The following is a 26503-nucleotide window of genomic DNA, read 5'->3' on the forward strand; positions in this document are numbered from 1 at the left end:
ATTCAAATATATCCCTACTTGGATGACTGCCTTATTCAAGCAGAGGCCAAAGACATTCTACTAAAGCATCTGGCGTTTGTAAAAAGATTACTAATTTTCCTAGGGTACACAGTAAATGAAAAGAAATCAAAACTAGTACCCTCTCAAGAGATAATATACCTGGGTGCAAGTTTAAATACAACTGCCCAGATGGCTTATCTCACGTCAGACAAACAAAGGCAACTGACTTCTTACTTCAAAAGCATGGCAACAAAGACCCAGTTATCTGCAAGAAAAATTCTGCAGGCTCTGGGCTACATGGCATCCTGCATTCTGCTAATGCCATATGCAAGACTGCATATGAGGAAACTACAATGGTATCTAAAAAGTGTTTGGACTCAACATTGCCACAGCTTGGAATCATTAATTTCACTCATTCCCTGCCTGCAACAGGAGTTTTGATGGTGGGCACAGGCCTGTCACCACAACAAGGGACAACCATTCACTTTACCCACAGCCAGGCAAGCACTAACAGATGCATCAGATTATGCCTGATGGGCACACATGGCAGGAAAATATATTCAGGGCACATGGCCTGCAAGCCAAAGGCATCTTCACATCAATCAAAAGGAGATGCTAGCTGTACAAAATGCCCTGACAGCCTTCAAGGGCCTACTTCATCCGGGACAGCTGCTGATAAAGACGGACAACACCACAGTCATGTGGTACATAAACAAGAAGGGGGGGCACACATTCCTACCACCTCTGCAGACAAGCCACAGAATACAAATATCATCGAGGAAACGAGTGTGAACAGAAATCCATTTTTTACCAATCAGTATTGAAAATAAACCTACATCCCCAGAAAAATAACACACAGTTTGCATAAATGGGGGGGGGCGCAAGCTGCCCCCATAGCCACACCCTTCTTTTGTTGATAATAGTCACCATTAAAGTACACAAAATTGTTTTTCAAAACAGTCTCCGTGAAGTCTAATATTAAATTAATCATATTGCCATCTAGGCCAGAATCAGAACACAAGATTTCACTGAACCACTCTAAACCTATATTGTGAGGAATACTAGGAAACAATTCAATGACATCAATGGTGACAAAACATGTTTCTACATCATATTTATCTTTAGTGATTCCTCTTAAAAAATCCCATGAGTTTTTTGTAATGAGGGATATAGAAGTAATAAACTGCTTTGAGTGTACAAATACAGCCAGGGGTTCGGTAATGCTACCGGCCCCTGCTACTACAGGTCTAAATTTCATTGTTTCAATACCCTTATGCACCTTTGGAATACCGAATATACTAGGAAGTCTTGGGTTTTCAACGTGCAAAAAGTTATACAATTTTTCGTTTAAGCTCCCCTAAAGAAGGTGGTCTGTTAAATAATATTTAATTTTGGAGTGGGCAATATTAATTTCATTCCGTGATAATAATGAATATTAATCTGTGTTCTGTAAAATGTTATATAGGTAAGTGTCGTATATGTCATTATACATCAAAACGACACCACCCCCTTTGTCCGGTTTCACCTTTTTCATCTCTTAATTTTCTCACAAGTACTTTTTCTTCTTCTGTCCAGTTCTCAGACAAAGGATTATCATAATATTTAATTTGCCTCACTTCTTTCTCAACCATCTCTTCAAATAATTTTAAAGAAGCATTAATAGGATTAAAAGAACTACTCCTGTGTAGATCATTGTGCAAAACATGACTACCTTTAAAATACACTTGCAAATGTAATTGTCTAATGAATAACTTGACATCAATTAAGGTGTTGACCAACGAGCCTGCCTTTGTAGGCACAAAATGAAAACCTTTTGTAAATAGTTTGAAGAAAGTGTCATTCACTACCAGATCCGTAAAATTGTATATCGAAAAATTATCTTTTCTGTAGACAATTGTATTACCAACTTCTAAATTTATTTATTTTTATTTATTTTACATTTGTTGATCGGGATAGTCCGACTGGATACATGTCCATTTTCAGCGGAGGCCCGGGGAGAAAAGCTCCACAAGGTATGATACAATATAGTTACAAAAAAGTGAAATAGTAATACAAAATAAAAATAGCAGAAAGGAGAAATAGGAAAATACAAAATTACAAAATTACATACAATTTAGTTACTATAACCTAACAGTTTAACTAGGGTTCTTAGTGCAATTATTACAGTAGTGCAATAGAAAAACATTTAGACAGAAATTAAAATATGGATCTGAAGTAGGAAGACTTCATTCGTCTGCAACCTGTGGGTATCGGATCCGACCTCGGATCCGAGCCGGCAATTCAAAAGCTTAGGCTCCGAGCACCTAGCTCCTCCCTCTTACCCATAACCCCTTGCCACGCCCTGACTGACCTCAGATTTCGTTTGCCGCTTTTCAAGAAGCAACGGAATTCTTGAGCTCCTGGCGTGGTTTTTGAGATAAGTAGTTTTCTGACAGGAAAATTGTTGAAATTCTCTTTTTTTGTTACAAATATAGTTAGTGTTGTGTGTGGTTAAGGCTTTCCCTCCCTCTTTAGTTAATTTTTCTCGGGTTTTTCGTAGTTTGTTTGTTTGTGTGTGTGTGTGTTTAGGCCTTAGGTGTTATGTCTGAAGCCCTAAGGCTGTCTTTTTCAAATGCGAGTGTGGCCATAAGCTGTCCCCAGCAGATGGCCACACTCGGCTAAGTCATCTTGGGGTTGAACACCTGTCTTCTGGTTGTACCATTTGTGCAGGGTTCAACCCCGGCTTTAAGGGAACGGAGGTCGGTTAGTGCTGGCGGTCTTTTACCCCAGATACTGCTTCGGCCTCTGCCCCCTCCAGTCAGCAACTTGTTGCTGTCAGTTCTCCCCCTCCGGCTGGGACTCAACCTCCCTTTAAAAATGCCAGAGGGGAAGGATTCTAGTAGGGAGAGACAGAAGGAGAGGCACAGGGAGAAGCACCACAAGAGGAGAGCCGAAGCTTCCAGCTCGGCTCCTCCATCTAAGCGGGCTTCCCCTGTGCCTTCTAGCTTTCCTCCTCCTCGGCTCCACTCCCCTCGGTTCTCTCCTGGACCCGAGGAGGAGGAGGCTAGCCCTTCCAGGAGGTCTCCGAGGCGGTTCTCTAGGTCCGCTTCGGTGGCCTCCTCTAGATCGACCTTTTCGATGAGCGAAGCTGATATGGACCGGATGATGAGGAAATTCATCCAGGCCCAAATGCAAATGGGAGTGCTCCTAGCCCCAACCGGGAGGGGCCGACCCCTTTCGCCCCATAGCTCCTTCTCCGACCCATACCACGGGTTCGGAGCTTTCGGCGCCATGCAGATTTGGATCCGGGGTGGGTCGGATCCACTGGTCGGGCGCACCTCGGATCCGCCCCATCCCTTGAGTGCTTGGTACTTCGGACCCGACCTCTCGGAGCCGAGGGCCGAGCCTCGGATCCGAGGAGCTGGTGTGTCTTCGCTCCGTCCAGGTCGGAGCACACTGGTCTCGGATCCGACGGTTTCGCTCCGACTCCGATCCGCACGTCGGATCCGAGTGGGTCGGCTCGGGCTTAGAGAAGCTGGCTCCCTCGGCTTTCAACGTTATGGAAAGGGCACTGTCGAGGACATCCGGACCCCGGTCCCTGCCACGGCTCCATCCCGCACTCCATTGCAGTTGGGCCAGGCCCCCACCAGCCGGTCCCAGGGACAGCCCGCCTCGATGTCCCAAGTGGTTCCCTTGGAACATCCATCTGCTGAAGAGTACTCCTCGGACAGCCCCGATGAAGTACCTCGGAAGCGCAAGTGCAAGAGGAGGCACATGGACTCCCTGAGTCCGTCACTGAAGACACGGACTTGGATGAAGGGAAGGCTCCCTAGGTCACCCCTGAGGACGTCTCATTTGGAGACATCATGGAGATGTTAAGGATCAGGGGGTGGTCTGCCCCAAGGCTTCTTCGACGAGTCTGTGTTCTTGGAGGCATTGGCGGGCCCTTCTACCTCTTGGGTGTCCTCCTGCTGACCCCCTGGTAGATCTTATATCTATCAGGGCGTGGAAGGATCCGGACACCATTGAGCCTATCCCAAACGCCGGACCGCATTCTTTCTCCTCCATCAGACCGCACCCACTGGAGTAAGGGTCCCCAGTAGATGCCATGATGATGGCTGCAGCCACAAGAGGGAATTGGCCCAGGAGAGTCCCTCCGCCCATCCTCCGGGCAAGGAGTCCCGTTCGATGGATCGAATTGGGAAGCGAGTGTTTAGTTCAGCGACCTTCTCCTTGAGAGCTGAACTACATGGCATGTCATTAGGATGCAGCGAGATCTGATTAAAGAGTACGCTGCATCTCCCCGAGTCCATCTCGGTGAGGATAAGCAGGTTTATTCCACCCGAATGGCCACTCTCAGATCTGTATCCAATACATCTATGCGGCTGCTGTCTCATGCTACTGAGGGAGCCGCTAGAGCCAGCGGAGCAGGCCTTGTCATGAGGCGACAGGCCTGGCTCCGCCATTGTGATTTTGCTGAGCCCTTTAAGGCGACCTTCGCTAATGCCCTTTCGATGGTTCTGCCTTATTTGGCAAGACTGTTCGAGACACTTGTCCAGAGCGAAAAGGACGGGAAGATGCTGTCTGCCGTCGGAGTCCGCTTCTCAGCTCCCCAGAGGTCCTTCTCTAAGAACCAAAAGGGACAGAAGAAGATGTGGTTCCGGAAGTCGCAGCAGTCCCAACCTGCTCAGGATAACCAGTCCTTCCGTGGCAGAGGAGGACGGGAGGTCGTCGTGCCAGAGGCAGGGGGGCTCCTGGCAATTTTGGGTCCAGAGAACCCTTCTCTGAGAGACCCACGCAGCAGCCCTGAAGGGTTGCCCGGCTGTCCGTCTCTGGAGGCAGTCGGGGCGGTTTCATGCACCTGACTTCTTGGGAGTCCATAACAACAGACAGTTGGGTGCTTCACTCATATCCAGAGGATATTCAATACCCCTAATCAAGATCCCCAAATCTCGCAGCCTCCCAGATGTTCCACCCGACCAAAGGGAGGCAGCTCGAAATCGAGCAGCTGCTAGAAAAAGAGCCATCCAGCGTCCCCAGATCAAGCCGGATTAGGGTTTTACTCCAGGTTCTTTTGGTGCCAAAGAAGACGGGGACTTAAGACCAATTTTAGACCTTTCCCTGTTGAACCTGTCAGTAACCAAGCAAAGTTCCGGATGGTCACCCTGCAATCTATACTCCCCTGTTGAGGGAGAACGACTGGATGTGTTCCATAGACCTCAAGGATGCGTACTACCACATTCGGATGGACAGACGATCCAGGAGGTTTCTTCGCCGCTGGGAGCCAGTCACTATCAGTTCAGGGTCCTCCCTTTGGTCTCACCTCAGCCCCAGGGTGTTTACCAAGGTGTTAGCGGTGGTAGCGCCCACCTGAGGCTCCAGGGATTACAGGTCTTTCCGCACCTGGACGACTGGCTCCTAACTGCATCATCAAGGCATCTTCTGTGCTCAGCCAGGGATTACTTCCTTCAACTAGCACCAAGGCTGGGCATAACGATCAACTGGGAGAAATCTTTCCTGAATCCAACTCAAATTATAGATTTCATAGGAGGAAGACTAGACACCAGATCAATGCGAGCCTTCCTCACCCCAGACCGTATCGTCAGCCTGAGGTGTCATGTGACAGCGATCCTTCAACCGCCACCAACTGCAGCGGTCCTGAGGGCCCTAGGTTCTATGGTGGCAGCTATTCCGCTTCTAATTCATGCCCGCTACGCATGCGGGTTCTTCAATGGACCCTTCAAGTTCAGTGGTCTCCTCTTTGTTCGATCTAAACGCCTCCGATTGCGGTCAGCAGAGCGTGCAGGGACTCCCTTCTGTGGTGGCTTCTTTCTCCGGAGCCCCTAGCAGGAAGACCTTTTGCTGCATTTCCCGAGCCACAGTGACCACGGACGCTTCTTGCCTCAGGTGGGGGCATTCTGCGGGAAAGATTGTCCAAGGCACGTGGAATCCCACAGAGACATCATTGCATATAAATGTCCTGGAAATGAGGGCGGTGCGTCTAGCGTTGCAAGCACTTCACCACGTTCTTCCTACAGGGACTATTGCGATTCAGACAGACAACATGTCCGTAGTCTGGTATATCAACAAGCAGGGAGGAACCAGGTCTTATCCCTTTGTCGAGAGGCCATGAGAGTCTGGGAATGGGCAATTTCCACCAAACGCTTTCTGATAGCAACGCACATTCCGGAAAGTCCAACATCCTTGCGGACAAGCTCAGTCGCACCATCCTTTCTCCACACGAGTGGTCCCTAAACCTTCAAGTAGCGAAGAAGATTTTTGCCGTTTGGGGGCAACCCTGTTGCGATCTTTTGCTTCTCCCTCAAACGCCAAATGCGACAATTTCTTCGCTCTACTTCCCCACCAGGGAGTTCGAGGATGCTCTGGTGCATGCTTGGCCTCCCGGTCTCCTTTATGCCTACCCTCCACTTCCTCTGATGCAGAGGTTTCTGCAGAAAGCCAACAGTTTGGGGAGCAGAATGATTCTCATTGCCCCATTCTGGCCTCGACAACCTTGGTTCCCTTCGTATGGTCTCACAAAATCAATCCACCATGGATTCTGGATCCAATTTCGGATCTCATCTCTCACCCTCTGGGAATGCCAGTTCCCAATCTGCGGACCCTGAAGTTGACAGCTTGGCTGCTCCAATTCCAACCTTAATTAGGACTCCCGGTATCTCTTCACCGTCAAAGCAATTTTGGTGGCTGCTCATAAACCTTCTACCAGACAGGTTTATCGGAGTAAATGGAAGAGGTTCTCTATATGGGCAGGGCAGAGAACGGTGGATCCTTTTTCAGCACCTATCTCTGCGGTGCTAGAATTTTTAACAGACCTCTTTCATCAAGGGCCAGTTCTTCCACGATTAAAGTACAATTGGCGGCTATATCGCATTATCACATTGGACAGGACACAGCTCCCCTTATGACGAAATTATGCAAATCCTTTCTCAAGGGAGTTTTTTATTAAGGCCTCCAGTCAAGGAGGTTGTACCGCCTTTGGGATATGTCTTTAGTCCTGCAGGCCCTTACTGCTCCTCCCTTGAGCCTGCAGCTTCTGCTGATTTAAAATTCCTTTCCTGGAAGACTGTCTTTCTGGTAGCTATCACTTCAGCCAGAAGGGTGTCTGAGCTTCAGGCTCTTTGTGTCAAACCGCCTTACCTTTCTTTCTTCCCTGATAGGGTGTGCCTCAGGACCAATCCATCTTTTCTTCCGAAGGTCTCTTCTGAATCCAATATTAACCAGTCAATCAATTTGCCTGTCTTTTTCCCAAGTATTCAAACAAAGGGAATACAAATTGCACTCATTGGATGTTCATAGACAATTACGTTTTATATTAACAGGACAGCTGGCCACAGGAAATCAGATCAGCTGTTCCCCTCCTTTGCTAAATTTGCTCTGGGTAAAGCAGTGTCTAAAGTCACTCTGTCTAAATGGATTGCTAATTGCATATTGCAGGCATATGACACTTCAGGCAGACCTGCTCCTAAGAGGGTTACGGCTCATTCTACTAGGGCAGTTTCTACGTCAGCTGCCTTTAAGTCCCTTGTTTCGTTGGATGATATCTGCGCGGCAGCTACTTGGGCCTCGCCTCATACTTTTATTTCTCATTACAAGGTGGATGTTGTTTCTAGAGGAAGAGCATCCTTTGGCTCAGCGGTGCTCCGGAACATCCTTCCATGATGGCCGCCCAGGATTCAGGTAGCTAGGGACTCTGTCCCACAGGTTGCAGACGAATGAAGTCTTCCTACTTCAGATTTAGAAGTTATGTACTCACCATAACGTTCCATCTGAGTAGGTGACTTCATTCGGATGTAACTATCCTCTCCATCCCCTGACCTTTATAGAGCGAGTATTTATGCTGTTTTAGTATACTGTGGTCAGTATTTGAGGCAAACTCAATCTGAGGTCAGTCAGGGCGTGGCAAGGGGTTATGGGTAAGAGGGAGGAGCTAGGAGCTCGGAGCCTAAGCTTTTGAATTGCCGGCTCGGATCCGAGGTCGGATCCGATACCCACAGGTTGCATCCGAATGAAGTCACCTACTCAGATGGAACGTTATGGTGAGTACATAACTTCTAATTCCAGTGGTGAGCAGATAGTAGGCAACTGGATTAAGGGTCCCCTCTCAAGTTGTCCTAGTGAAGCATCTGTTTTACTGAGGGCATCTAATCTGGATGTATGCATGGGCAGAGCCATTTCGCCTTAAGATATTGTTTTAGAGTTTTTTTTTAATTGATCAAGGGAGGAAATTAGGCTAAGGTTGTTGGGGGAAAAGGGGGTTCCAAAAAACCCTTTCCCCCAAAAAATGGGGGTTTTTTTTTTAGCCCCAAAAAGAAGGGAAAAAACCCCCCCCAAAAATCAATTCCCTGGGAATTTTCTGCACACATTCCTACCCCCTCTGCAAACAAGCCACAGAATACAAATATCATCGAGGAAATGAGTGTGAACAGAAATCCATTTGTACCAATCAGTATTGAAAATAAACCTACATCCCCAGAAATATAACACACAGTTTGCATAAATGGGGGGGGGGGGGCACAAGCTGCCCCCATAGCCACACCCTTCTTTTGTTGATAATAGTCACCATTAAAGTACACAAAATTGTTTTTCAAAACAGTCTCCGTGAAGTCTAATATTAAATTAATCATATTGCCATCTAGGCCAGAATCAGAACACAAGATTTCACGGAACCACTCTAAACCTATATTGTGTGGAATACTAGGAAACAATTCAATGACATCAATGGTGACAAAACATGTTTCTACATCATATTTATCTTTAGTGATTCCTCTTAAAAAATCCCATGAGTTTTTTGTAATGAGGGATATAGAAGTAATAAACTGCTTTGAGTGTACAAATACAGCCAGGGGTTCGGTAATGCTACCGGCCCCTGCTACTACAGGTCTAAATTTCATTGTTTCAATACCCTTATGCACCTTTGGAATACCGAATATACTAGGAAGTCTTGGGTTTTCAACGTGCAAAAAGTTATACAATTTTTCGTTTAAGCTCCCCTAAAGAAGGTGGTCTGTTAAATAATATTTAATTTTGGAGTGGGCAATATTAATTTCATTCCATAATAATGAATATTAATCTGTGTTTTGTAAAATGTTATATAGGTCGTAAGTGTAGATATGTCATTATACATCAAACGACACCACCCCTTTGTCCGGTTTCACCTTTTTCATCTCTTAATTTTCTCACAAGTACTTTCTTCTTCTGTCCAGTTCTCAGACAAAGGATTATCATAATATTTAATTTGCCTCACTTCTTTCTCAACCATCTCTTCAAATAATTTTAAAGAAGCATTAATAGGATTAAAGAACTACTCCTGTGTAGATCATTGTGCAAAACATGACTACCTTTAAAATACACTTGCAAATGTAATTGTCTAATGAATAACTTGACATCAATTAAGGTGTTGACCAATCTAGCCTGCCTTTGTAGGCACAAAATGAAACCTTTGTAAATAGTTTGAAGAAAGTGTCATTCACTACCAGATCCGTAGAAATTGTATATCAAAATTATCTTTTCTGTAGACAATTGTATTACCAACTTCTAAATTTATTTATTTTATTTATTTACATTTGTTGATCGGGATAGTCCACTGGATACATGTCCATTTTCAGCGGAGGCCGGGAGAAAACTCCACAAGGTATGATACAATATAGTTACAAAAAAGTGAAATAGTAATACAAAATAAAAATAGCAGAAAGGAGAAATAGGAAAATACAAAATTACAAAATTACATACAATTTAGTTACTATAACCTAACAGTTTAACTAGGGTTCTTAGTGCAATTATTACAGTAGTGCAATAGAAAAACATTTAGACAGAAATTAAAATATGGTTCCAGTGGTGAGCAGATAGTAGGCAACTGGATTAAGGGTCCCCTCTCAAGTTGTCCTAGTGAAGCATCTGTTTTACTGAGGGCATCTAATCTGGATGTATGCATGGGCAGAGCCATTTCGCCTTAAGATATTGTTTTAGAGTTTTTTTTAATTGATCAAGGGAGGAAATTAGCCTAAGGTTGTTGGGGAGGGCGTTCCATAACTTTCCAGTGGTGTTAGCAAAGAGAGCTAAATCAATTCCTGAATCTGCAACCCCAATGGAAGGAGGGGGTGAGGGAAGAAATTCATTTAAAACTAGTACATTTGAGCTTTCCCCTGAAATCTGACCCCCAGTCCAAGGGCATTAGACCACATTCTACCAGGGCAGCAGCTACCTCAGCAGCCTTCCTCAGAGGAGTACCAACCAAGGATATTTTGGAGGCTGCAACTTGGACTTCAGTGCACACTTTTACTAAGCACTACCACTTACCTCTTTACTCTAAATCCAGAGCAGGCTTTGCCACTGCAGTTCTGCAGGGCCTTATAGCCACTCCTAATTCTATTTAGACCCAGCTGTCCAACCTCAGCTTTGGGATTCAACCCAAGTGTAATGACTGCAACAGTGAAACACGATGAACATAGTACAGTTGTGTACCTACCATAAATGTAGATGTTCGAGTGTATTCACTGTTGCAGTCCAGGTTACCCTCCCACCATCCCCCTTTCTTTGCTGAGACTTGTCTGTACTTCTCTATTCTATAAACGTATGTGGTGTATTTGCTTGTAGATGAAGGTATTGTTTATTTTAGTGCATGCTTTTAGAAGCTATCTTTTTTAGCCCACCCTTTTGGGGGCACCTGACATCTGGGGCAAGAAAAACTGAAGAAAATGGCATCGGCTGCATCTTTTATACCCCTGGCGCACTGACGTCAGGGAAGAGGCGACAGCAACCGACGCTGGACCAGGACTTTGGAATTCAGGCGGACTGCGGGTAGCCTGCCAGCAGGATAACCCAAGAGTAATGACTGCAACAGTGAATACACTCAAACATCTACATTTATGGTAGGTACACAACTGTACTTTTCTCTAACTGAGCGAGAGATAGTGAGAGAACGAGATTAGATATAGATCTAAATCTTAGATATACATGCTTAACATACGACAATATATTGTCACGGGGTTCCTTTAGAGAGACTACATAACGAATTGTTATGTCCTACTTCAATTAAAAATAAGGTGATATGCATTAACAGCTAGCCTCTGGTAAAATATGCAGTAATCCTATTTATAAGGCTACATCATATCTCATTGGGCCCCTTCCTGAAGGGCATAAATGAATTGTTCCAGTATAATAGATTTCATCTTTCCAACAGGGATAGGTTAACCAGAGGTTTTGTTGAAAGTGAATGCGCAATGCAAATATATTTGTGGTGCAAGTGATCTATTAGAATTATGAGCTGTAAAGTCAGACTATACCTCAAAGAATAAATATACCTCAAATTCACAGCAGCAACAGCGTTCACAGCACATCCCCAGCACGCTTCCAAAAGCAGCTCTGCAGTACATAAATTAAATGTTTTGCTCATGTCTCGCTCAAGTACCCAGAAATTGTTTCCAGCCAGGATTCAATTTCTGCTCGCACTCACAGATCCATGTGAAAGAAAATTCAAACACACAGTCCTTCCCGGCCGAAAGCAGTGTGCACGTGAGCCCTTGAGCTCAATTCTGACAGGCTGACGGAGATGACGTTATCGAGCACGCAATGACGTCAGCTCAAAAAGCAGAAAACCTTTTTTTTTAAAGGCTGGGGAAAAAATCGGAAATGGAGTGCCACTCAGGAATCATGGCACTCCATTATTTGGACCCCACAACTCCGTAAAAACCGAGTAATTCAGTACGGTTGGGAGGTATGCTACAGCCTTCTGTCCTGGCTCAAGGTAGTGTCTCCTGCCACCCAAAATTACCAAGATGATGACTATCCAGTTATTGTTCACTTTTGATAATAAGCCAACTAATTATTAACAAATGGTATTGTGTTGCTTCGCAGTGTGGCTGTTTAGAAGTGGATACTAGCAGCTTTGTCACCACTTTGCAGTTAATACCCTGTTATCAACTAATAGTATAAAGTTTGTTGATGGTTATTTTCTTAAAGTAAAGAAATAATAATACTTTACTGAGGAAATTGAGTTAAAGCAGGTTGATATTTAAATATGCAGAAATGATTACACAATCATTTCAAATAAATAGTACAGCTATTTACTCAACCAAGCAGATTATTGAATCGTAAGCTACTATGATGTATGTAGGCAGAGGCAGAAGTGCAGAGAACAAAACTCACAATTTGCAGGCTGCAGGGTAGTTTGACCGTTCATTCAGCTGAGTGGTTTTGTTTTCTTACAAAAATTAGATGTAGTTAAGTAGGATTTCACATTTAAAACTAACGAGACGTTTTGTTTGCTGTTGATTTAGCTGTCTTAAAAAATCTTCTCATTACTGTTACAGCTTTTTAGCTTTCTGAACCTGGTAAGAGTGACAGGTCCTGTAATTATCTCAAGGCAGATGTGTCTTTAATTGCGGTGTTCCCAGCAGAATTAAATTAAAATGTTTAAAGGGTTCTTAAGATATCACACATTTTTTGTCACTTAAGAACATGCAATTTGCAAGTTAAATCACATTTTCCATTTACCGGCTACTGGTTTTACAAGACTTAAATGCATCCGGGTGATCTGAGATGGCAAAAGCAATGCTCTAGCCTCAAACTCCTTTAAACGTTTCCCTTCTCAAATTCACTTGTCCAGCTACTTACTTCAGATCTCATTTGCCACTTCAGTAGTCGGACATGGATCTTGGCTCAGCTAAGTGCTGTACCTCATCTGTTATATGTTCTATAGTTGTTTGGTTCTTTAATTACTGAGCTGTTTTAAAAGAGCTCCTTGGTGTTTTTCTGTATACAAGTATTGCTATATTTTCTCTGACTTAGAAAATTTGCTTTCCCTGTTGTGTAGGCGAGAGGTCTGCCAACTTCAACAAAGAACAAACAAGATCAAAGAAACAGTCTGATTTAAACCCAGTGGGTTAAATAAGCTTGAGATGAAGGAATATCAATGGATAATATATGCCTTTGTGTGAATGTGACAACTGGTTTAAATCAGTTTCTTTAAAAACTGTGTTAAGATATAAACAAAAGTGTTAGAAATAGAGACCTGTGCTTTTAAAACTATTGTTAACTAGTATTTGATTGTATAATTGAATAATTAATGGCTGTGTGATTTTTGATAGTATAAATATGGTTAGTATGTGTTAGTATCTTAAACACTGGTGAAGGGTTTGTTTGACCTGAAAGCTTTGTTTTATTAAACACTTGTTCAGTGTCAGCGTTCCTTGGTTTGTTTCATACTGCATCCAGTGTTGGTTCTATGAACTAAGCTTTGTTCTGCAACTGTTTGGCTTTTTTTGGTAATTGTAGTGGGTACCCATGAGTTGTTTTTTTTTCACAGTTTAATATCTTGTTACCATGTTTGTTTTTTTTATGTGGCCATAAAAATTCTCCCAGGACACTAATTGTGCATGCTGCTTCTTGGAATGGAACATGTTTCTTCAGACTGCTGTATATGCACGGCATTCGGACCTCACTCCCTGCAAGTCTGCAAAAACAAACTTTTTTAAAGAGATGATTGTTCTCTGATGCTTTGGAGGACGAACCCAGAAAAGAGAGAGAGAAAGAAAAGCCACGCGAAAGAGAAAGTGACAAAGATAAAAGCCAGTGACTCTGGTGCCTTTTCTGCTCTGAAAATGCTGAAAGCAGAGTATGCACCTTCTTCAACTCCAGGCCAAGTTTCTCATTTGATTTCAGTTGTGTCAGAGCTGATTATTTCTGTTAAATATCAGAATAAAAAATAGCTATCCATCTTCTGAGATGGAACTTGCATGCTTCCTATCTGGACTCCCTTCTTATTTGTCCATGTGGTCTTTCAGGTCCTTTAGAAGGGCGTCATATTTGGATTGGGAAGTCATGATGAAGACTTTCTTAAACTGTTTGAGATGGTTGTCCTCCTGTGCCCCTTGGTCTTAAGGGTGGATTGGGCTTAGCCCTTCCTCTTCCATCTTTGATACTTCTCTGGTCCGTATTTTAGCACTGGAGGTATCAGAGCAGACATACCACCTCAAACCTGTTTCTTTGGTAGTTGTTGGTCCACTGACCTGAGCTCTGGGGATTTTGAATGACATATTTGATACAGAGACCCTAGGTGTTGAATGTGTCTTTGGATTAACATCTCAAAACCAAGTCTTCAGCACCATCTTGTATGGTTGCCTTTTGGTGTTGGAGTCTTTGGCCTTTGAGATTTTAGCACCCATCCCCTCTTTTAAGGATGTCTGGTCTTTCACTTTTTGGTGTGCTTTAGTGGCGCCACTTGCATCTTGTGGGGGGGGGGGGTTGGGTTGCAGTTGCTACCAGTGTGGGAGGGTGTCTTCATGTCTAACAGATCTGGGGTTGGCTTTTGAAATTATGCGAAGGATGATCGCTTCCTCACCAAGAACATTAATGCAAACTCCATCAGCATCTGCTCCACCCCAGGACACCTGTCCTTTGATATCTCAGCCCCTTCGTCATACATCCTAGGTTCAGAGCTGGGGTGATAATAACATCAAGAAACCTGTTCAGTTGCAGACAGAGTACTCTGAGGAGTCTGCTTTCTCACTCCCAGTATTCCAAAAATGATAAATTGATGCCCCCTATGGAGTCTGACACTTTAGACTCTGATTCAGGTGATTGAGAGGGGTCCCCCACCCTCCAAGTCCTCTCTGAAAGGTGCCACAGTTGGTGAAATCCACAAATTAATGCAATAGAGAGAATCGTGGCTTACATACACACCATCTCCGGATGACGAGGTCTTATTTGAGGCTTGGGGGCCTCTATTTTTTGGGCGGTTCCTCCTGCTTGACCGTTTTATTGACCTGGCTGCCATGAGAGCATGGCACTTACTGGAGTCCTCAGAAACCATGTTTAGGAAACCAGACAAAATTCTTCAGCTTCCCTAGGATAGATATTTCTGGTGGATTCTGTTAATATTTTAGTGGCTGCAAAAAAGAGGTGACTGATAAAACAGCCAGTGTCTATCTGACCAATGGAGTCCAGGGCTATGGCCGGAATGGGGAAGCAGGTGTATGCTTTATTTAGCTTTATTCTTATGTCCTTGAACTGTGCCATTTACTTGATCCTATTCCAAAGAACAAGCTTTTAGCCTCTTTGAAAATACCTCCCAATCCAGATTCTGTAAAGCAATCTGAGACCTCTTTAGGCAATATTTTGAATATAGTTTATCTCTTTATGTGATTCATGCATTACACAACCAATGGAGCAGCTTGTGTGGCAGGTACAGGCAATACTTTGAGGTGCCATGCCTGGCTTCACTTTTGCAATTTTGCAGATAATTTTAAAGCTTCCTGTGCAATTACCTCATAGTATTGCTCAAGTTCATTTAGACCATATTTGAAAGAAAAACTACTTGAAGTGTGAACTGGAAAGTGTTAAATTTGAGAGCCCTCCTAGATCATGTAACAAGAGCCAGAAGGGGACAAAAGTCTTTGTGTTTAGTAAACCCAGGTGTCAACCTTTTGACTCCTCTTCAGGTAGCAGTGGCCAAGGCAGAGATGGCCACTTCAGTGGATGCAGACCCAGAGTTTGAGGTGGATTGCAAAACTAGGGATATTGGAATCCCTTTTTTGACAAGCAACCCAGGCATTCTTATAGGGCTGCCTGACTGCTCCCTCTGGAGGTAGTCCGAAGTTGTCTGTCCCTGTAGTAACTTTTGTTGATGTCTATCACACAGGACTCTTGGGTTAAGAAAGTTAATATCTAGAGGTTATGCAATTCCCTTTTCCCCTTACCCACCCTTACCGTGTTGGCCACTTCCAGATGTTCTGCTCCACTAGTAAAAATTCTATCTCCTAGAAAAAAGAGCCATCCAGGAGGTCCCACCACACTGGGGAGGGTAGGAATATTAAAATGTTTTTGATTCAGATGGAAAAATAAGGACCTTAGGTCAGTTTTAGACATCAGCAACCTAAACACACATGTAACAAAAAAAAATTGAAATGTTCATTGTGCAAACAATTTTGCCATGTCTTCAAGCCGAAGATTGGTTGTACTCAGTAGATCTTCTGGATACTTACCTTACCATCAAGATAACCAAGGCATCCAGATGATTTTTATGCTTCTGACTAGGAGCCAGTCATTTTCATTTTAGAGCTGTGATCTTAATTCTTACTACAGCCCCTTGGGTATTCATAAAATGCATGGCAATAGTTGCAGCTCATCAGCAACTTAAAGGAATTCAAGTGTTTCCTTATCTAAAAGATGGGCTGCTTTCTGTTGACAGAAGAAGCCCTTCTTGAAGCCAGAGAGTGCTTCTTCAGCTGTCTGTCCATGTACATTTTCTGTAAACTACAAAATGTCAAAGTTTCAACCATCCCAAGCATTGCACTTCATAGGATGATGCATGGAAAGTGAAAAAGTGCAAAATGCCTCTACACTCAGAGAGAGAATTCTGTCTGTAAGAGATTTGGTTCAGAATTTTCTGCTTCTCTATTCCCTACCTGCAAATTTTGTTTGGGTTCTAGGCCTTATGGCTTCCTCCATTGTCATGGTTCAGCTTGCCGTCTTTCACATTCAAACACTTAAGTGGTTTGTAAGAGAACAGTGATCTCATCTTCATATCTCTCATCTTCTGTGAATTTTGCAAAGTTCACTTACAGTGGTGGCGGCCTTCCTCCAGTATTCATTCTTTCATTCGTTTAGGATGACCATTTGTTATGGTACTTCCCTTACTAGTGGTCTCCATGGACACCTGCTTGCTGGTACATGGAAGGGATGGCATTTTCAAGGGAGGATGGTCCAAGGAAGTTGGAATCTTCTGGAGGCTGATCTTCATATTAGTATCCTGGAGATGAGCATTTCTCCTTGCATTGAAGGAACATCAAGACCTCTTGCCCCCAGGAGTGATTCTATCCAGATGACATGTCTGTGGTATGGTACATCAACAAGTGGGGCAGAACCAAGTCCTTGAGCTTATGCTGAAAAGCAATGAGAGTATGGGAATGGGTGATTACTTTGCATCACTTTCTTGGAGCAAAGCACATCCTCGAGAAGATCATCTATCTTACTGACAGGCTCTGCATGTCTCTTCTGATGCTTTGAGTAGTCTCTCAATCCACTGGAAGCACTGACCACCGAGGCCAGCTTTGCTGCAACCTGTTTGCTTCATTGACCAACACCAAGTGCAGCAGCTTCTTTAACTTGATCTGTCCAAAGGTATGTTCCCTAAGAGATGCTGTAGTCGAGCAGTGGCCTACCAAGCTTCTTTATAACTTCCCACCCCTTCTCATATCCAGACTCTTACAGAAAGTGTTCTAATTCTAATTGTACCATGCTGCCACTGGAAAATTGTGTTCTCCTTATTGAGGCCTCCCAGGGTACAAGGATCTCTAGTAGGATCTTCTTTCTTTTCCGTCTGGATTGTCTCATCTGGCCTTATAGAACTTCAAGTTATGGTTTCTTCAATTCCATTGATGGCCAAGAATCCCTCCTTATGTTATAATGTCATTCATATTCTCTCTGAATCTCAGAATCAACCTGCAAGATTTACTGAAGCAAATGGAAGCCATTTTTTATTTGGGCAATTACACTCGGCTTAGATCCTTTTAATCCATTTGTACCAGACATTCTGCAGTTTTTCACACTTGTTTGACTTGGGTGGTAGTTATTGTGCTGTTAAGGTCTGTCTATCTGCAAATATCCAACTTTCATAATATAGCTATTGTAGCTTGTCCATAAGCTGTGTAAGTCCTTGAAAGGGATTCTTCTTTTTCACTCTCCAGTAAAAGATTTGGTGCCCCCTGGTCCTCAACCTTATTTTAGAAGACCTGCCAAAAATTCCCTTTGATCTAGCATCTACAGCGTGATTAAAATTTCTTTCTTGGAAGACCTTGTTCCTAGTAGTAGTTATTTAGCAAGATTAATTCCTGAATTGCAGGTGTTTTTTTTTTTTCTGATTCTCCTTGTATACTTTTTTCTTTAGGTCTTGGGGATTACAGTGAATACTCCAGTGTCAGTCAACAAATGGACAGGGTCTTTTCAAGCTTTCTACCAACATACATTGTTCTGTTTCCTCAGACCGTTGTCTCAGGTTTTATAGATATGACATGCGTCAGCAGTCATTTGTCTGTGGATGCTCAAACATGTGGTAGGTACTGTTAACATAGTTCTGAACCCCCAATGCCTCATAAGTTTGTTGTAATGGACTCTCAAAGATCACTGAAATCTGTGGATCTCATGAACTTTCTCTCTGGGCAAACCCTTCCAAGCTTGGACCCTACTGTGGCAGTCACCAGAGAGGCTTCTGCTGGAGGTGGGGGAGATTTTTAGGAGCAGACCATCCAAGGTAAATGGTCACAGTCAAAGGCTAGACTGGCTGTAAGTGTTCTGGAAACAGAATGTCTTCCTCATTTTGCAGTTTTTTCATGCCCGTCTTGCCCAAGATGATAGTATTGTAGATACAGACAATGTGGATGTGGTTTACATTTCAGCATGTAATGGAGTACATCTTCTTAGCCCCTGTTTTGTGAGGCTTTGCGAATGGGTCTCCACTACCAGTTATGTTTTTATTGCCATCCATATCTTGGGAGAAGCCATCTTCTTAGCAGACTGGCTTGGTCATTACCTGCTGATGCCCCACAAGAGATATTTTCAATACATCTGTTCGGTTGCTAATGATACCATTTTGCCTCCCAAATAGTTAAAAAAAATAAATGACTTAATCTGAAGTAGGAGATTCATTTGTCTGCAACCTGTGGGTTATGGATCCGATATCGGATCCGAACCGGCATGGTTTTCCAGCTATGGATCCAAGCTCTCAGCTCCTCCCCTCACCCATAATGCCCTGCTCTCCCTACATGACCTCAGATCTAGTTTGCCGCGCTGGTGACCAGATTGGTTTTCTTGAGCTCTACAGCTAAGTGGATTTTTGAAGTTATTCTAGTGCTAAAATTTAATATTTTTTGACAGTTTGTGTGAAAGTTTAGGTTTCCCTTTTTGGTAGTTAAACTTGTTTAGTTGTTTTAATATTTTGTAATTAGTTTCCCTCCCCTCGTTGGTAGCGTAGTGTGTGTTTGGGCCTGTGTGTGTCTAGTTTACTTTTACTTTTCTAACATTAGTTTAAGTAATTTCTAGGCTCTTAGGATGTCTGAACAACCTAAGGCTATTTTTTCGAAGTGCTCCGAGTGTGGCCATAAGCTTTCCCCTGCTGATGGCCACACTGCGTCGATGCCTTGGGGTTGAACACCTCACTTCTGGATGTTCCATTTGTGCAGGGTTCAACCCCAGGGCATTGAAGGAGTGGAGGTCTAAGCTGGTCCTGGCGGGACTTTTGCCCCCGGACTCGGCTCCGACCTCCGCTCCTTCGGGGGGTACCGTGTCTACGGTTCCCTCCTCTCCGGCTCCCCCTCCTCCTCCTGGGACTCAACCTCCCTGTAGTGGTTCGGAGGAGAGGGAAGCTAGAAAGAAGGACCGGAGGGAGAAGCACCATAAGCGGCGGGCCGAGACCTCTGTGTCGGCCCCGCCTGCCAAGCGGGCTTCTCCTCCGGCCTCCTTGTCTGCTGGTTCTCCCCCTCCTCGGCTCCGGTCACCTGTGTGCTTTTCACCAGGACCTGAGGAGGAGGAGACCCGATCTCCATCGAGGCTATCCAGGAGGCACTCAAGGCCTACCTCGGTAGCCTCGTCGAGATCGACTTATAGTTTATCGGACGCTGATCTGGACCGGATGATGAGAAGGTTCATCCAGGCCCAGATGCAGATGGGAGTGCTCTTGCCCCCCCCCCCTCTGGGGGGGAGCTCGACCCCTTTCTTTAAACCTATAGCTCCTTCTCCGACCCGCTACCTGGGTTCGGAGCACTTGGAGCCGAGCAGCTTCGGAGCCGGGGGTGGGTCGGTGCCGATAGTACTCAGTACTTTGGATCCGACCCTGCCCTCGAGTGCTTCGGATCTGACCTCTCGGAGCCTGGATCCGAGCTTCGGATCCGAGGGGATCAGTGCTCCTTCGGCGCCATCTGTGTCGGAGCGCACTGTCCCCTCGGATCCGAGTGCTCGCGCCGGCTCAATCCACTCTCGGATCCCAGGGGAGCTGATTGTCGGATCCTTTGGTCGAGGTCGGCTCCCCCTCGGCTTTTGATGTAGTGGAGAGGGCCCTGTTGAGGTTTTCCGGACCCCCGGCACTTGCTTCGGCTCCGTCCCACGCTCCATCTGCACTGGGTCAGGCTTCCACCATCCGGCCTTTGGGACAGCCCGCTCCTTTGCCCCAAGTTGTTCCTTTGGAACAGGTCACTGCTTGCGAGGAGTCCTCTGACAGCCCCCCGGAGGATGCCCCCCGCAAGCATACATGCAAAAGGAGGCACATAGACTCCCCCGAGTCTCTCACAGAAGACACGGACTTGGAGGAAGGGGAAGGCTCCCCAAGATCACCCCCTGAGGATGTCTCATTTGGAGACATCATGGAAATGCTTCGCATCAGGGGGGTGGTCTGCCCCCAAGTCTTCCTCGGACGAGTCCGTATTCTTGGAGGCATTTGAAGCGGGCCCGTCTACCTCTTGGATGTCCCCTCCTGCCGACCCCCTGGTGGACCTCATTACCACCAGGGCGTGGAAGGAACCGGACACCGTGGAGCCAATCCCAAAAAGGCCCGACCGTATACTCAAGTCCCCTGACTGACCGTGCTGATTGGAGTAAGGGGCCTCCGGTAGATGCCATGTTGACGGCTGCCACCAAGAGGGAACTTGCTCAGGAGAGTCCCTCAGTCCATCCCCCGAGCAAGGAGTCTCGGATGATGGACCGCTTGGAGAAGCGGATGTTTAGTTCAGCGACCTTCTCAGTAAGGGCGCTGAACTACCTGGCACATGTGATTAGGATGCAGCGCGATCTTATAAAAGAATACGCTGCATCCCCCCCAGAGTCCATGTCGGAGGAGGACAAAGTGTTGCACTCCACCCGTATGGCCACTCTCAGGTCCGTCACTAATACCTCTATGCGGCTACTGTCCCATGCTATGGAAGGTGCCGCTAGAGCCGCAGGGGCAGGCCTAGTTACCAGACATCAGGCCTGGCTCCGTCATTGCGATTTCACGGAGCCCTTCAAGGCGTCATTTGCGACGCCCTTCGATGGTTCTGCCCTCTTTGGCAAAACTGTTCGTGATACTTTGACCCAGAGCGAAAAGGACTGGAAGACGCTGTCTGCCGTCGGAATCCGCTTCTCTGTGCCCCAGAGGCTCTATTCTAGGAACCAAAAGGGCCAGAAGAAGATGTGGTTCCGGAAGTCGCAGCAATCCCAACCTGCTCCGGACAACCAGTCCTTCCGTGGCAGAGGAGGACAGGGAGGACGCCGCCCCAGGGGCAGAGGGGCTCCCAGGAACTTCGGGTCCAGAGAACCCTTCTCTGAACGGCCCGCGCAGCAGCCCTGAAGGGTTGCCCGGCTGCTCCACTCTGGAGGCAGTCGGGGGACGTTTTTCGGAGCACCTAGTGGCATGGGAGTCCATAACATCAGACCGCTGGGTCCTCCAGATCATATCCAGAGGATACCGTATCCCATTTCGTCACATGCCAAAATTGTAGTCCCTCCCCAACGTTCCACCCGGTCAGTGGGAGGCAGCTTTGGCAGAAATTGGCCATCTGCTAAAGAAAAGAGCCATCCAGCCCATCCCCCCAGACCAGATCGGATCAGGGTTCTACTCCAGGTTCTTTTTACTGCCAAAAAAGACGGGGGATCTAAGACCAATTTTAGACCTTTCACTCTTGAACCTGGCAGTTCCCAAGGAGAAATTCCGAATGGTTACGTTACAGTCTATTCTTCCCCCTTCTGGGAGAAAACCACTGGATGTGCTCCATAGACCTCAAGGATGCGTACTACCATATACTAATAGACAGGCGCTCCAGGAGGTTTCTCCGCTTCCGGCTGGGAGCCAGTCACTACCAATTCCGGGTCCTTCCCTTTGGTCTCACCACAGCCCCCAGGGTGTTCACCAATGTATTAGCAGTGGTAGCGGCCCACCTGAGGCTTCAGGGGGTGCAGGTCTTTCCTTACCTGGACGACTGGCTTCTCACCGCCCCAACAAGGCATCTACTATTATTGGCGCGAGACTCCTTTCTCCATCTTGCTCCCCGTCTGGGCATCACAATAAATACAGAGAAATCCAACCTAGCACCTACGCAGTTCATAGATTTTATAGGTGCCAGGTTAGACACGAGACGATTAAGAGCCTTCCTCACTGTGGACAGAATTCAGAATCTGCAGCTCCAGGTGCGGGCCATTCTCCACTCCAGCTCAGTTCCGGCGGAGTTGGTCCTGAGGGCTCTAGGGTCCATGGCGGCAGCGATAGCGCTTCTTCCCCTCGCCAGGTTCAATATGCGCATCCTTCAATGGACACTCCTAGTTCAATGGTCTTATCTTGCTCTTCCTATGCATCATCCCATTGCGATCAGCAAGGCTTGCAAGCGGTCCCTTCTGTGGTGGCTACACTCTCCAGATCTCCACGGAGGCCGCCCCTTTTGTGCTTCTCCCCCTCTCGCCATGGTGACCACGGACGCCTCCCGCCTCGGGTGGGGGGGCATTATGCAGGCCGGACGGTCCAAGGCACGTGGAGCGATTCAGAGACCTTACTGCATATCAACGTTCTAGAGATGATAGCAGTGCTCTTAGCGTTGCTAGCACTTCAGGCCTTTCTTCCCTTGGGAACAATTGCGATCCAGTCGGACAACATGTCTGTTGTCTGGTATATCAACAAGCAGGGAGGAACCAGGTCTTACCCTCTTTGTCGAGAAGCCATGAGAATGTGGGAATGGGCAATCTCCACCAACCGCTTTCTCATAGCAACGCATATTCCGGGTCGGTCCAACATCCTTGCGGACAAACTCAGTCGCACCATTCTCACCCCTTACGAGTGGTCTCTCAATACTCAGGTAGCGGAACGCATCTTCGCACGGTGGGGAACTCCTTGTTGCGATCTTTTTGCGTCTCCCTCAAACACCAAGTGCGACAGTTTTTTCGCTCTAATACCTCCGCCCGGAGGTACCCCAAGAGACGCTCTGGTGCATGCTTGGCCACCCGGTCTTCTTTATGCTTACCCCCCCTTGCCTCTGATGCTCCAAGTTCTTCAGAAAGCCTCTCGGTTGGGGTGCAGAATGATTCTCATTGCCCCATTTTGGCCTCGACAGATCTGGTTCCCTTTCCTAAGGTCTCACTCAGTGAATCCTCCTTGGATTCTAGATCCCATTCGGATCTGATATCTCACCCATCCCATCTATCAATCCCGAATCTGGACAACCTGAAGCTGACTGCTTGGCTGCTCCAGTTCCACTCCTGATCAGGACTCCCGGTATTTCGTCCCCAGTTAAGGCCATCTTGGTGGCGGCTCATAAACCATCCACCAGGAAAGTTTACCGCAGCAAGTGGAAACGGTTCTCCTTGTGGGCGGCAAGGTCTAAACCCCTTCACAGTTCCCCTTCCTCTGGTGCTTGACTTCTTAACCACTCTTTTTAATGATGGTGCCAGCAGTTCCACGGTCAAAGTACAACTTGCGGCAATTTCTCATTATCATATTGGTCACGACTCCAGTCCTCTGATGTCTGCCAAATTGTGTAAGATTTTCCTGAAAGGTACTTTTCTTCTCAGGCCCCCTGTAAAGCAAGTGGTTCCTCCCTGGGACCTTTCTTTAGTCCTTCAGGCCTTGACCGCTCCCCCTTCGAACCGGCGGCTACGGTAGATCTGAAATTTTTATCTTTCAAGACGGCCTTTTTAGTAGCCATTACCTCGGCCAAGAGAGTGTCAGAACTTCAAGCCTTATCGGCCAAGCCTCCTTACTTGGTCTTTCATCCGGACCGTGTATACCTCAGGACCAACCTGTCCTTTCTTCCTAAGGTAGCTTCTGAAGCAAATATTAATCAATCCATTAACCTCCCTGTTTTCTTTCCGAAATACCAAAACAAGGGTGAATACAAGCTTCATTCATTAGATGTTCACAGGCAACTTAGATTTTATCTAAACAGGACAGCTGGTCATAGGCAATCCGACCAGTTGTTTATTTCCTTTGCTAAATTTAATTTGGGCAAGCCAATCTCTAGTCTCATTATCACGCTGGATTTCGCAGTGCGTCTTATTGGCTTATCAAGCTTCTGGAAGGCCCGCACCGGAGGGAGTACATGCCCATTCAACCTGGTCAGTCCCTACCTCGGCCTTTAAGGCTAGGATTCCTCTGGATGATATTTGTTCAGCAGCCACTTGGGCTTCATCTCATACCTTTATTTCCCACTACAAGTTGGATATTACATCTAGGGGTAGAGCATCCTTTGGCTCCGCGGTGCTCCGGAATATCCTTCCATGATGGCCGCCCAAGATTCAGGTAGCTGGGGACTCTGTCCCACAGGTTGCAGACAAATGAATCTCCTACTTCAGATTTAGAAGTTATGTACTCACCGTAACGTTCCATCTGAGTAGGTGTATTCATTTGTCTGCAACCATCCCGCCCTCCTATCCCCCTGGCCTTTTCAGTTTCCTGCATATTATGTGTTACCCTTTTTAGGGTGTTCATGCTGTTGGCAAACTCGATCTGAGGTCATGTAGGGAGAGCAGGGCATTATGGGTGAGGGGAGGAGCTGAGAGCTCGGATCCATAGCTGGAAAACCATGCCAGTTCGGATCCGATATCGGATCCATAACCCACAGGTTGCAGACAAATGAATACACCTACTCAGATGGAACGTTATGGTGAGTACATAACTTCTAATTCTATCTTATTCCTCCCTTGGAAGGATGCCCCAGAGAGGTTTTTGTAGAGAAGTGGCTTCCAGGTCTTCTGTACATCTTTCTCCACTTCCCCTTATTTACAGTTTTCTGTAGAAGACTAATGTCATACTGGTAGTACCATGATAGCTTCAGCAGGTGGTTTTCACTGCTATGGACTTATGGACAAAAAAACGTCATCGCAGACCAACGTGAAGTCTCTTGGCTCACTTATCTGGCAAGCCTCGTATGGATCTTCCTTCCCTTTGGTTAACTGCAACACTTTTCCACTTCCTTTGATGTGTTGTCTTGCTCAGAATGTATTGGTCCAAACAAAAGGAAGCCTGTGAGAGTAGATGGACTGGTTTTTCACTGTGGACAAATCTTGGGCTATAGCTCACTTCATCACAGTGGTACCATGCAATCTTTATTATGTCTTTGTTTTCTTACTCTGGTCTTAGCTGTATTCCAGTTTGTTGTCACCTAGCAGCCATACTTCATTTTTATCAAGGGGCTGATTTCCTGCCCTTTTTTCTTTAAAGGTTTGCAAAATATTCCTGAACATACCCTTTATTCTGTGGCCTCCTGTCAAGGATTAATTTCCTCCTTTGTGCTTCCATTTTGTACTAAGAAATGTTATTCTGCTACCATTTGAACCTGCTGCCACACCATAGCTTATATTTTTCCTGGAAGACCTTTTGGTAATGGCCATTACTTCAGATAGAATTCCATAACTGTCAGACATCTATTAGTTCTCCTCATTTGCTGTTTCACAAAGATACTGTCAGTGAGAACCTGTCCCTCTTTCATGTATGAACTAGTAGTGGGGGAACAATCCGCTACTTCTCGTACATTCTTTGAAATATGCTTCACTAGATTTCTTTTTTGTACTCCTCTCTGCTGTTTGTCGATCATTAGCCTCCTCCTTTTCAGTCAGTTCATGCATTCAGTTCACCACAGCCATTAGGGATGGGTTGAGGATTTTATTCTTGTGCCCTAATGTTTCCCTGCAAACTCTCAGTTAGTGGAGTGGAATGACTATGTGCAGTTGGCTGCCTGCATTGGTCATTCCTCACTTCCACCAGGAACATTGCCAGCAAGCAGCCCCTCCCTCTTTTGTTAGTCAAGAGACATAGTTTCCCTGGTCTTCATCAAAGAAATCTCGCCTCTACATGTACCGTCCAAGTGCCTACAAACCTGCCCTGTCCCCAGGAGAGGTGAGCAGACCATGCTTCTTAGCTCTTTTCCTTCCTTTCCTAGCTCCTTCTGTGCCAGTGCTGAAGTTCAAATCCTGGTCACCTGGGTCACAATTAGAGTTCCACCCCACTGCACCATGGCGCTTAGCCTAAATTTTAATTTGTATATCTATGTGGGCATCCCAGAATAACTTTACAAGGCACTGTAAGCTGATTGTGAACTCTAGAGACAGGCTTTCAGTTGGTACCACTATAGTCTGAAGCATCTTCCATGAGTAGCTATGAAAGATGGCAGACTTGGGACTCTTCTTAAGGGAATGCATTTAGAACTCCCAATCCCAGATATGAAAATTGCATACTTACTGTAGCCGTAAATTTAGATGGTCAGTTCCATCTAATCTATCATATCAACCCTCACTACCCAGCCTCAGAACTTATTGTCTTACAGGACCTTCAGATGAGAATTGTAAATCGTAAGTTGTACATATTTGTTTACTGTTATTTTTATATAGTTGTGTCACAGAGATGGTTTCTAATTCACACTGTATCATGGATAGGAGAAGGGCCATGTAGTCAGGGAAGATTTGAGATGCTTCACTTAGTTTTGCCAGCCATAGTCCTCAAGGTAATGAAAACTAAATTCCCAAGCCACATTTGCTGTGTTAAGTATATAACTTTAAT

General features: G+C 45.7%; 1 protein-coding gene across 8 annotated transcripts in view; it reads left to right on the plus strand.

The window, feature by feature from the left end:
• Positions 1-26503, plus strand: part of BIRC6 (baculoviral IAP repeat containing 6) — a 4524268-nt gene that overhangs the window by 771108 nt on the left and 3726657 nt on the right. The gene's annotated exons all lie outside the window — the stretch shown is intronic.

Source organism: Protopterus annectens, chromosome 1.part2, assembly GCF_019279795.1.
Source record: "Protopterus annectens isolate FY-2018-M chromosome 1.part2, PAN1.0, whole genome shotgun sequence".
Classification (NCBI taxonomy): domain Eukaryota; kingdom Metazoa; phylum Chordata; order Ceratodontiformes; family Protopteridae; genus Protopterus; species Protopterus annectens.